This window comes from Falco biarmicus, chromosome 6 (genome assembly GCF_023638135.1).
Source record: "Falco biarmicus isolate bFalBia1 chromosome 6, bFalBia1.pri, whole genome shotgun sequence".
Taxonomy (NCBI): domain Eukaryota; kingdom Metazoa; phylum Chordata; class Aves; order Falconiformes; family Falconidae; genus Falco; species Falco biarmicus.
The window spans coordinates 1249820-1258215 of record NC_079293.1 but is presented as its reverse complement, the minus strand read 5'-3'; the positions used below and the strand labels follow the sequence as shown (position 1 = coordinate 1258215).

General features: G+C 34.9%; 1 long non-coding RNA gene across 1 annotated transcript in view; it reads left to right on the top strand.

Moving 5' to 3' along the window:
• The first annotated feature begins 3583 nt into the window (after window positions 1-3583).
• Window positions 3584-8396, top strand: part of LOC130151665 (uncharacterized) — a 103584-nt gene continuing 98771 nt past the window's right edge. The window contains exon 1 of the long non-coding RNA XR_008822664.1: window positions 3584-3675. This is a non-coding gene — a long non-coding RNA (uncharacterized LOC130151665). The remainder of the gene's footprint in view (window positions 3676-8396) is intronic.

Genomic DNA, 8396 nt, shown 5'->3' with positions numbered 1-8396 from the left:
TTTCTTAAATTCTTGTTGAATCATACAGGTCATTTACAGTTAAAATGAAGAAATTGTTAGAAGCTGTATCTTAGGCTTGGTTGGATTGGGCAAAAAGAAAAGAATCATTCTGTACTTTCTAAATCCTTGGGCTCTATTTTTGATTGCCTAAACCAATGATTTTCCAGCCTCAGATAATTCAGTAAAATAAAGCACAATTATTTTGGTCATTATTTTAATTAAATACAGAAAACAAGCATTGAACTATTAAAGAAAGCTAAGGCTTTAATATAGTGGTTTTATGAGTTTCACCTGTAAGAGCTGGAGCAAGGTTGTGGAGGTATGGCTGTGCACCGGCAGTGTCGTGAGTGCGGTGCCACCCATACATACCCATTGTTTTGCATCATTAGTACTGTACTGAATCTTTTTTGGGGGGAAGTAAAAAGAAAATGCCCGCTGAGAAATGTAGCCTCCAGAGTCCAGCCTTTTTCATTACTTCACTTTTTTTTTCTTCTTTTTTTTCTTTATACAGCACCTAATTTAGGCCACAGACAAAAAGAAAATGTATCTTGAATATGCATCACAGGTTCCAAAAATGAAAAGAAATTGGATTTGGATAGCACTTACTCAATAGACAGATATGATACATGGTAAGAAGGTGCACTGTCTGCCCTGTGATAGATTAAACTACTTTGTAGGAAAATTACTGTGAGCCAGTCACCACCACCACCGTGGCTAAATCTTTAATAAAATTCTCTTCCATATTCAAGAGCGAGGTATGAAGTACACAATAAGCAGAGTGGAGTAGAGTGCCATTTATCAAACCACAGCTAGGTCTGTAATCTCCTGCTTTATCCTTTTTTAGTACTTTATTTGTCTTTATTGTTGCAAGGAAGCACATTTACCCAGGGCAGTGGGCTTTTGGTGCTGATAAACCTTTTGTTTTAAATTCTACCTGTGGGGTTTTTTTCTTTTTGTATTTTTGTCTTTTTGTCTTTTCTTTTTTTATTTATTTATTTATTTATTTTTTTAATCTGATAACCATCCTGTCACTCTATGGGAGTAATTTGTTTGTTTTGTTTTGGTGGTCCCTTGCTTGTTACATGTTCTTTCACCCTTCCCTGCCTGACCTGACCCTACCTTTCTTGTCTCTATGCTACAAAAAAGGATACCAAAGCCTTTAAGACATTTTAAAAAGAATACTCAAGCCTGTGCAGAAGCCGGTCTGGGATGTATTGCATAATGCTTTTTTGAGGCTATTTGTCAAGATGGCTGTGTTGAACCATGTTGCAGTTGGCCCCTGGGTGGCACTACGTGGCTAGACCTGGGATCAACAAAAGCATTTTTGGATAAAGGCAGAAAACATAATTGAAGCAGTTTTCTTTTTAAAAATTAAAGACAAATCCTTAAGCTAAATTTGTTGATATTTGCTGAATTCAATACAAATATGCAATAATATTAAACTGTGTTCATCTTATTGAGTGAGATTCCAAAATATTCTGTATATCTTGACTACCTGATAATACCTGGATCACTTTTGGCAACATGCTGATATTAAGTACAGATGCAGTGGAAGGGTCCTATGGGTAGAAGTATGTGACTAGCACTGCTTTGTGCTGCCTCAATATGCATAGTACCAGTCTGTGCTGCAGCCCTGGGGGTGATTTTTTTAGTACTATTATAACCCTTTTTATTGTTTGAATAGCAGTTTTATGACAAAACATTTATATTCAGCCTGCCTTTGTACTTGACTGAAAGAGAGCAATCACTGAGAATGATAAGGCAACAATGGTAATGATAACTGCATTTATGGAGGCTTACAGAATTTAAACGGGCATGCAAAAATACACTTACCATTGTACTCTACCTGCATCTGAACTGGTTTGGGTATATGTCTTGTGCCTGGCCCATGTTTGCTTATTGATGGAGATGTTGCCTTTTCTCCCGTTTTTCTCCCTTATAGCATTTCTTCTGTATGAATGTTACATGTGTATACATCAGGTTTATCTTACCACAGAAAGATGTCATAGTAAGATGAAGGAACATAACCATTTTTTAAAATCCACATCCCTGAAATTATTGTTCAACTTAAATATCAAGTTTTCACAGTTTGTGGTAATATGATTGTACAGCAGAATGGCCATTACCTGTCTTTCAAGGTCCTACCTCTCATGAAAAACAGGCAATTCTTTCCTCTTCCTTGGGAAGAAGTAAGGAATAGTATTGGACATTGGAAAGTAATCCAAGAGTTTAAGAGCAGTTAATCTGTTGCCTGAATATTTGTAAGGCAAATCAATTCCACTCTTGTGTTCCTTTGCTGTAGTGTTTTCTCCCACTCGAGGTTTACACAAACATATGGCCACATGCACACACACAGACACACATTTGTGTGTTGCATTAGATTTATTACTTATACAAGAAGGCAGTAAAATGACAAGAAGGTCCAGTGTGTTTTGGGGGGGAGGCAGATAGTTCCTGGATCTCAGAGTTTTGTGTGAGGGGAACAGAATTATGCCTGTCTGTTTCTACTGTACACTGTAGTGTGGATTACGAAGAAAGAAGGTGTACACTACATGTGGTTCTAAAGATAATTTAGGGCTATGTTCTGCCACGTTGTTCACAGGCTGCTAAGTAGACTTACTGATGTTAGAAGCTTTCTTACTAAGGAAGGGACTGTCCTGGTGGAGTTAGAATGACAGATTCAGCCTACATTTTTACATACTATTTTTCAATGTTTTAAAATAATTTTGTCAGCAAGCTATTTTATGTAAAAATCTCTGTGGACTTTCTCTTTTGTAAGCCAAAACAACTTATATTTTTGTAAAACTGGATGACCAATTTAAAGGATTTTAAAATTTTGAGCCATGTGTTAAGATTTTATTGGTCTTGAGAGCTGGTAATCTCAACATACCTCAATTTCTTTCATGCTATGGTTTTCCTATTATATAATTTTACTTCTTTCATCACTTTTTAATTTTTTGTACCTACAAATCCATTAAAATGACAGTATATGAAAGCCGAGTGGCAAAAATCTGTGAAAACTAAGTGACTCTGGTAATGTAGGAAGAGAAAAAAGAAGTTAAAAACAAGAGTAATTTTATTTTATTCATGTATGTTATTTTACTAATTCAAAAGCTCAATAACTACAGTACATTTTTTAATGTATGTATATGATCATTACTTGTTCATGTGTTCCTGTCTATGCTATTTAGGCCTTAAATATGTTTAAATTAATAATTCAGATTCTTTTTTGCAAATGAAATATAAGTAATGCAAACATTAACTTGCTTTGCCTAAGTTCTTATAGTATTTTACTGGAATGCTGTATTCAAAGAGATGTCATTTTCTGCTAAATGTCTTTCTAATTCTTTTGTGCAAATGATACCTTTTCCCCAGGCCCAGCTACTTAGTGGATATTATGAACAAGTGTCTTTTATAGTATCTAAAAAGGTGCAGCATTATGTGAAAGAAATTTTTAAAAATGTGCATGGACTATTTAGGAATATGCTTAGTGAATATTAAGCAAACACCTGAAGTTCCTGTGCTGCTGCCTAGAACCAGCACTTCATTACCTATTACGTGCAGTGACTTTGAATTTTTTATTAGGTACTGGTCTCCTAGCCTGTAAGGCTTGTGCATGATGTATATGAGAGCAATTTCCAGCAGAGCGAAGCTTATCACAGATCCACCTAAAAGGTAAGGATATTTTTTAATTTTTAGTTCACAGGCAGAACAGCTGCTTGCAGAACACCTACACACAGAGAAGGAAAGAAATTTGGTTTAAGGGTTGATTATACATGTCTTACCCATATACAGTAAGTCCAGAAATAGGCATGATGAACTTCAGATAAACCCAGAACATGTAAATGGAAAGAACAATACCAGAATATTTACTCCCTAATTCTATGATACACTACATTTTTAGTGCATTTTTTTCCAAGTTGTTGAGGACAAAGGAGAAAAGCTTAAATATAATTCTGTTTTATTTAGTTTCTCCAAAATCTGTAGTATTGATATAGGTGGTTTAGACAAGATAATTTCTAAAAGCAAAGTTGAACTGTGAATCTGGCAGGTAATGCATGCAAAAGAATGAATCGTTGCTATTTGCATTCCTCATATTTGCTAAGAAAAACAGTGTTAACAAGATTTAATGACTATTAAGAAAAAACAGAAAAGCAGGAAGAAATGGTGAAGAATTGAGCAAGGCAACTAATAAGAATGAGAGAAGCCACAACAGTAAAGCTAGAGGTAGCAGAGAAATGCATTGATTACTTTTTCAGTGAAAATGGCTTAAATGGGCTTTTGAGGGTGAGGGACCTTATCACAGAGGTCATGAGTGATAAGTCCTAAGAATAATAGTTTGAGTAATTCAAAAAGGGTAATTCAGGAGATACATGTGCCTTGACAAAGCATGGGCTACACACAGAATGTGGTGGTACACTGATGGCTAAGATAACAGAATTTCGTAAAAGGATGTAAGAGGTAAGAAATTTTGAAACCCAGAACCAACAGGGACCCTCTTCATCTCCAAGTTTCTTGTCTTAGCATCATAAGCTTAGCAGACTCCATCTTAGAAGCTTTTGCTTTTCCTGATAGAAATCTTTTCTTGGACTTTCTTCTAGAAACTTATTTACTTTTCCATTCTAATTTTTTCATTCTGAATTTATAAATAATTTTTGTGCCAAAATTTGCCTCTTGGTTGTTAACTACCTCTCAGCCTGACATTTTACCTTTCAGAAAACTTACTGCCATTTCTTCTTTAGCTAATTCCTTATCTACCTTTCAATTTCACTGCTAGCTTATGTAGTTTCAACTTTAACTAACCTTTTCACATGTGGCATTGTATGAAATACCTCGCTGAAATCAAGATAGATATTTCATCAAGCATATGAGTTATCTTATGAAAATAAATCTATTGGTTTAGTCTGGCATGATCTTCCTGCAATTAGTTTATGTTATATTCTAAAGCTGCAAATGTGTCCTTTTCTTGTTCATAGGAAAACAGAGCTGTTAGTGATAGTGTGTAATGAAATCATTGCTCTTGCCAAGGGAAAGCCTTGTCATCCACACCTTCTGAACGGTATCATGCTATTTTAAAAGAAAGGTTTCTTTGAAAGCACTCTATTTTTCATAATGGGGCCTTAATCCATTCCCCAATCAGACTGAGCATGCATATCATGACAAATCTTTCCTCCATTAAAATAATTTACTATCCTAAAAATGAATTACCTGAATCAATATACTCCTCCTGACGTTTCCCTGAGGAGGCAGGAGCAGCTGCTGAGGCAGCGCTGCCTGAGCAGACCCCTCACATGACGCAGGTAAGGAGACCACCATGGGTGTCACCAGGCAGCAAGGAACAGGCCCTTGCAGGGAACTGGGGAAGAAGATTACTCAGGGCTTCCATGGTTTTGCTGAGGCAAAACCAAAAATCAGATATGACTGTCAGAACTGGCAAAACTGCACAAGTCTGAAAACGTGGAATAGAAACAATAACACAACCCCCGAGAAAGCAAGATGAGCAAGAAGACAGCTGCTGTTCCCTATGTGTCATGCTCCTCTCACTACTTGAACTTCTTGAACATCTGTGTAGAGACTTATCTTCAATTAATTAATTAGATTGATTTGTTTTCAAGGATAGTTTCCGTTTGGCTTCTTATGCTTTATAGATACTCAGATATATAATGCTTAAGGTATTTGATAATGAGCATATTTCTCTAGCTTCAGCTCTTTTCTTCAAAAGGACTACAGTGCTGCAGAGAATAGGAAAAACAAGGGCAAAGAGTCAGCTATAAATAAGTTGAAAAATTTGAGCTGGATGCTTTCAAAAGGTTTAGTATGCACAAATTAACATGTAGAATTTCTACAGATGTGGTAAATATACTGATTTTTCAAGATGTTTTTCTAAATTGAAATATAAAAAATGAAAAATAATGGAATGGAACAAGTGTTTTTTAAATTGAAAAATATTACTGATAGCTCTTGGTGGCTTATTAGTTCTATGAAAATTAATAACTTTTTAAAGAAAGGTATTAACACATTGAGCTATACAATTAAAATTTATTCTCAGCCTCCGAAGAGCAGGTGGTAGAACTTGATTTGGTGTTCTCCATCAAAATTGTTTTTCAATAGAAATAATTCATGCTTTGAAATTAGAAGGGGCATTAGTATGGGTCAGTATTAGAAGATCCCTAATTTAATTTGGAAAATGATGTTTTGACACTTTTGCAATTATAAAAAAGAAATTTTTAAAAGTGAAAGGTTTTTTTTGAAGAATAGCTTTAAAAAACTTTTAGTAATTTTTATTAGTTAATTTATACTAAAAGTTGCAAAATCGATATAGAAGCATTTGGAGTATTCTAACTGAATATAGGTATATGAATTTTTCAGTTTGTTGAGTAAATCAAGGTAGGGCTTTTTCTGATTATTTCAATAGGATGATATTTTGAAAACTAAAATAATTTTTTTCTGTCTGCCCATAAAATGTTTCCTAGTAATGTTAGGTTGATGAACACTATCAGCTGATCTTTCAACACATCTCCTTAACCAAAGTTAAGTTTATTAGTGTTTACATCAACATTAATTCAGCAGAAAGAGCTGAAGTTCTGTTTTTCTAGTGGGGGTATATACTTGTAGCCAAGTTGCATATTGGCATATTATGAAATGACTGAAGCTGGTTATGAAAATCCTGGTTGTTGAACTTTTGATAATTGCCTTCCACAACAAATAATGTAATTTTCAGTATATGACACTGATTCCTTTTTCTTATACATTTTTGTTTCAATATCAAATTGAGGGTGCAGTTAAATATCAAGGCTGTGTTTCTTTGATCGGTAGTCATCGGTGCTGTGGAGTGCATGTTTTAGCATTGTACTTTTATAACAATTGGGTCTTTTCCTAAAATCTCTTTCTTTGTTCGGCATACCTTTAATATGTTGGGTATGTCTCCTTTCATCACAGCAGGGGACACTGTGTATTTGCGGGATAAACTAGTTCCGTATTAGCGATGTGAAATCTGTTTGAACTTGTTTGCATATGTATGCCAGCTGATAGTGCCTTTTGAGGTGGTGTTTGGGAATTGTGTCAGTAATAGTATTTTTTTTCCTCAATAGTTAATGCATATCCTGTAAATATGCCATTCCCATTACACCTAAATGGTATTTTTATTGTCTATGAATATAGGATATGTTGATAATGGCACATCAATAAACACATCTACAAATTAACGGATGGTATTAATGAGTGAAGTGCAAACACTGTAACTCTCAGTTTGCTATTTTAGAGAGAATCTCCCATGATTGCTGTGTCGAAGGCTTTTAGGGTTGTTTAAATATGTGTGCATAAGGGTTTATTCAGGGAGTTGGAGCTGTAAAATAACTTGCATTATGTGACTCTCCGTGTTGCATACTCTTAATATGTGGAGAGCTTGAGTGGGAACCAGTATCCCTGCGGGTCAGGTGCCAAGGCTCTCTCTGCAGTGCGTGGTAAGGAAGCTTGTACGCTCCAGTGAAAATACATCAGGGAACTGCTTAGGCTGAGAGTCTCGGTCAGGTTTAGGTGTTGAACCCTCAGCCTTGAATTGCCTGGTGTAGTTTTAGACATGTGCATAAGCAGAAGACTAGGCAACATGGGAATATTAGCGATAAAAGCTTATGTGTTTATGTATGTCTTTTTATGTCTTCAATTTACATACCAGTATTCAACCAAAGTCCCACTTCAGATGCCTCAATTGGTTTGTAAATCTTACTCTTTCTTTTTATTTTATCTAAATATGCTTGCTGATATAAATTATCACTTTAAATTACATTTTTATTTAGCATAAGAACAATCTTGACTGCTTTACTTATGAATGCACATTAGAGGTGATAGAGATGAGAGTGGATGTCTGTTTTTTTTATTCAGGTAGAAAAATATATTTTCTTATTTGATTTGTAATTCTGCCTAAAGAAAGCTGCACCACATTCTGTTCACTACAAACTCCTCTTGTTTTCATGGCATTTTTAAGTTTCATCTTATTCTTAACTACTAAAAAAAATGATTGATCTCAGGCTCAGTTTTGTTTGGGAAGGACAGGAGTGAATATGCAGGAGACTATTCAGAACCTGTGCTAAAGACCAGCAAAGAAATAATTCACCTAAGAAGATTTTTTTTTTTTTTTTACAAACCTGCTGGCAAGCTTTTCCCTTACCTTTAAAACTATTTTTAATGTTGGCTTTTGGCAAACAATGTATCTTTCTCCTATATTAGAAAGAAACAGGTCTGTAATAAAAATTACTAATTTCTGTGTCTTTCACATTCATGTCTGGAAGAGACATAATTTATAGAAGAAAATTATAAATCACATTATGAACTGCCTAAGAATTTCAGGAAAAGAAACAGCTTCTGGAAGAAAATATGAAAAAAGCGTATAAAGACTA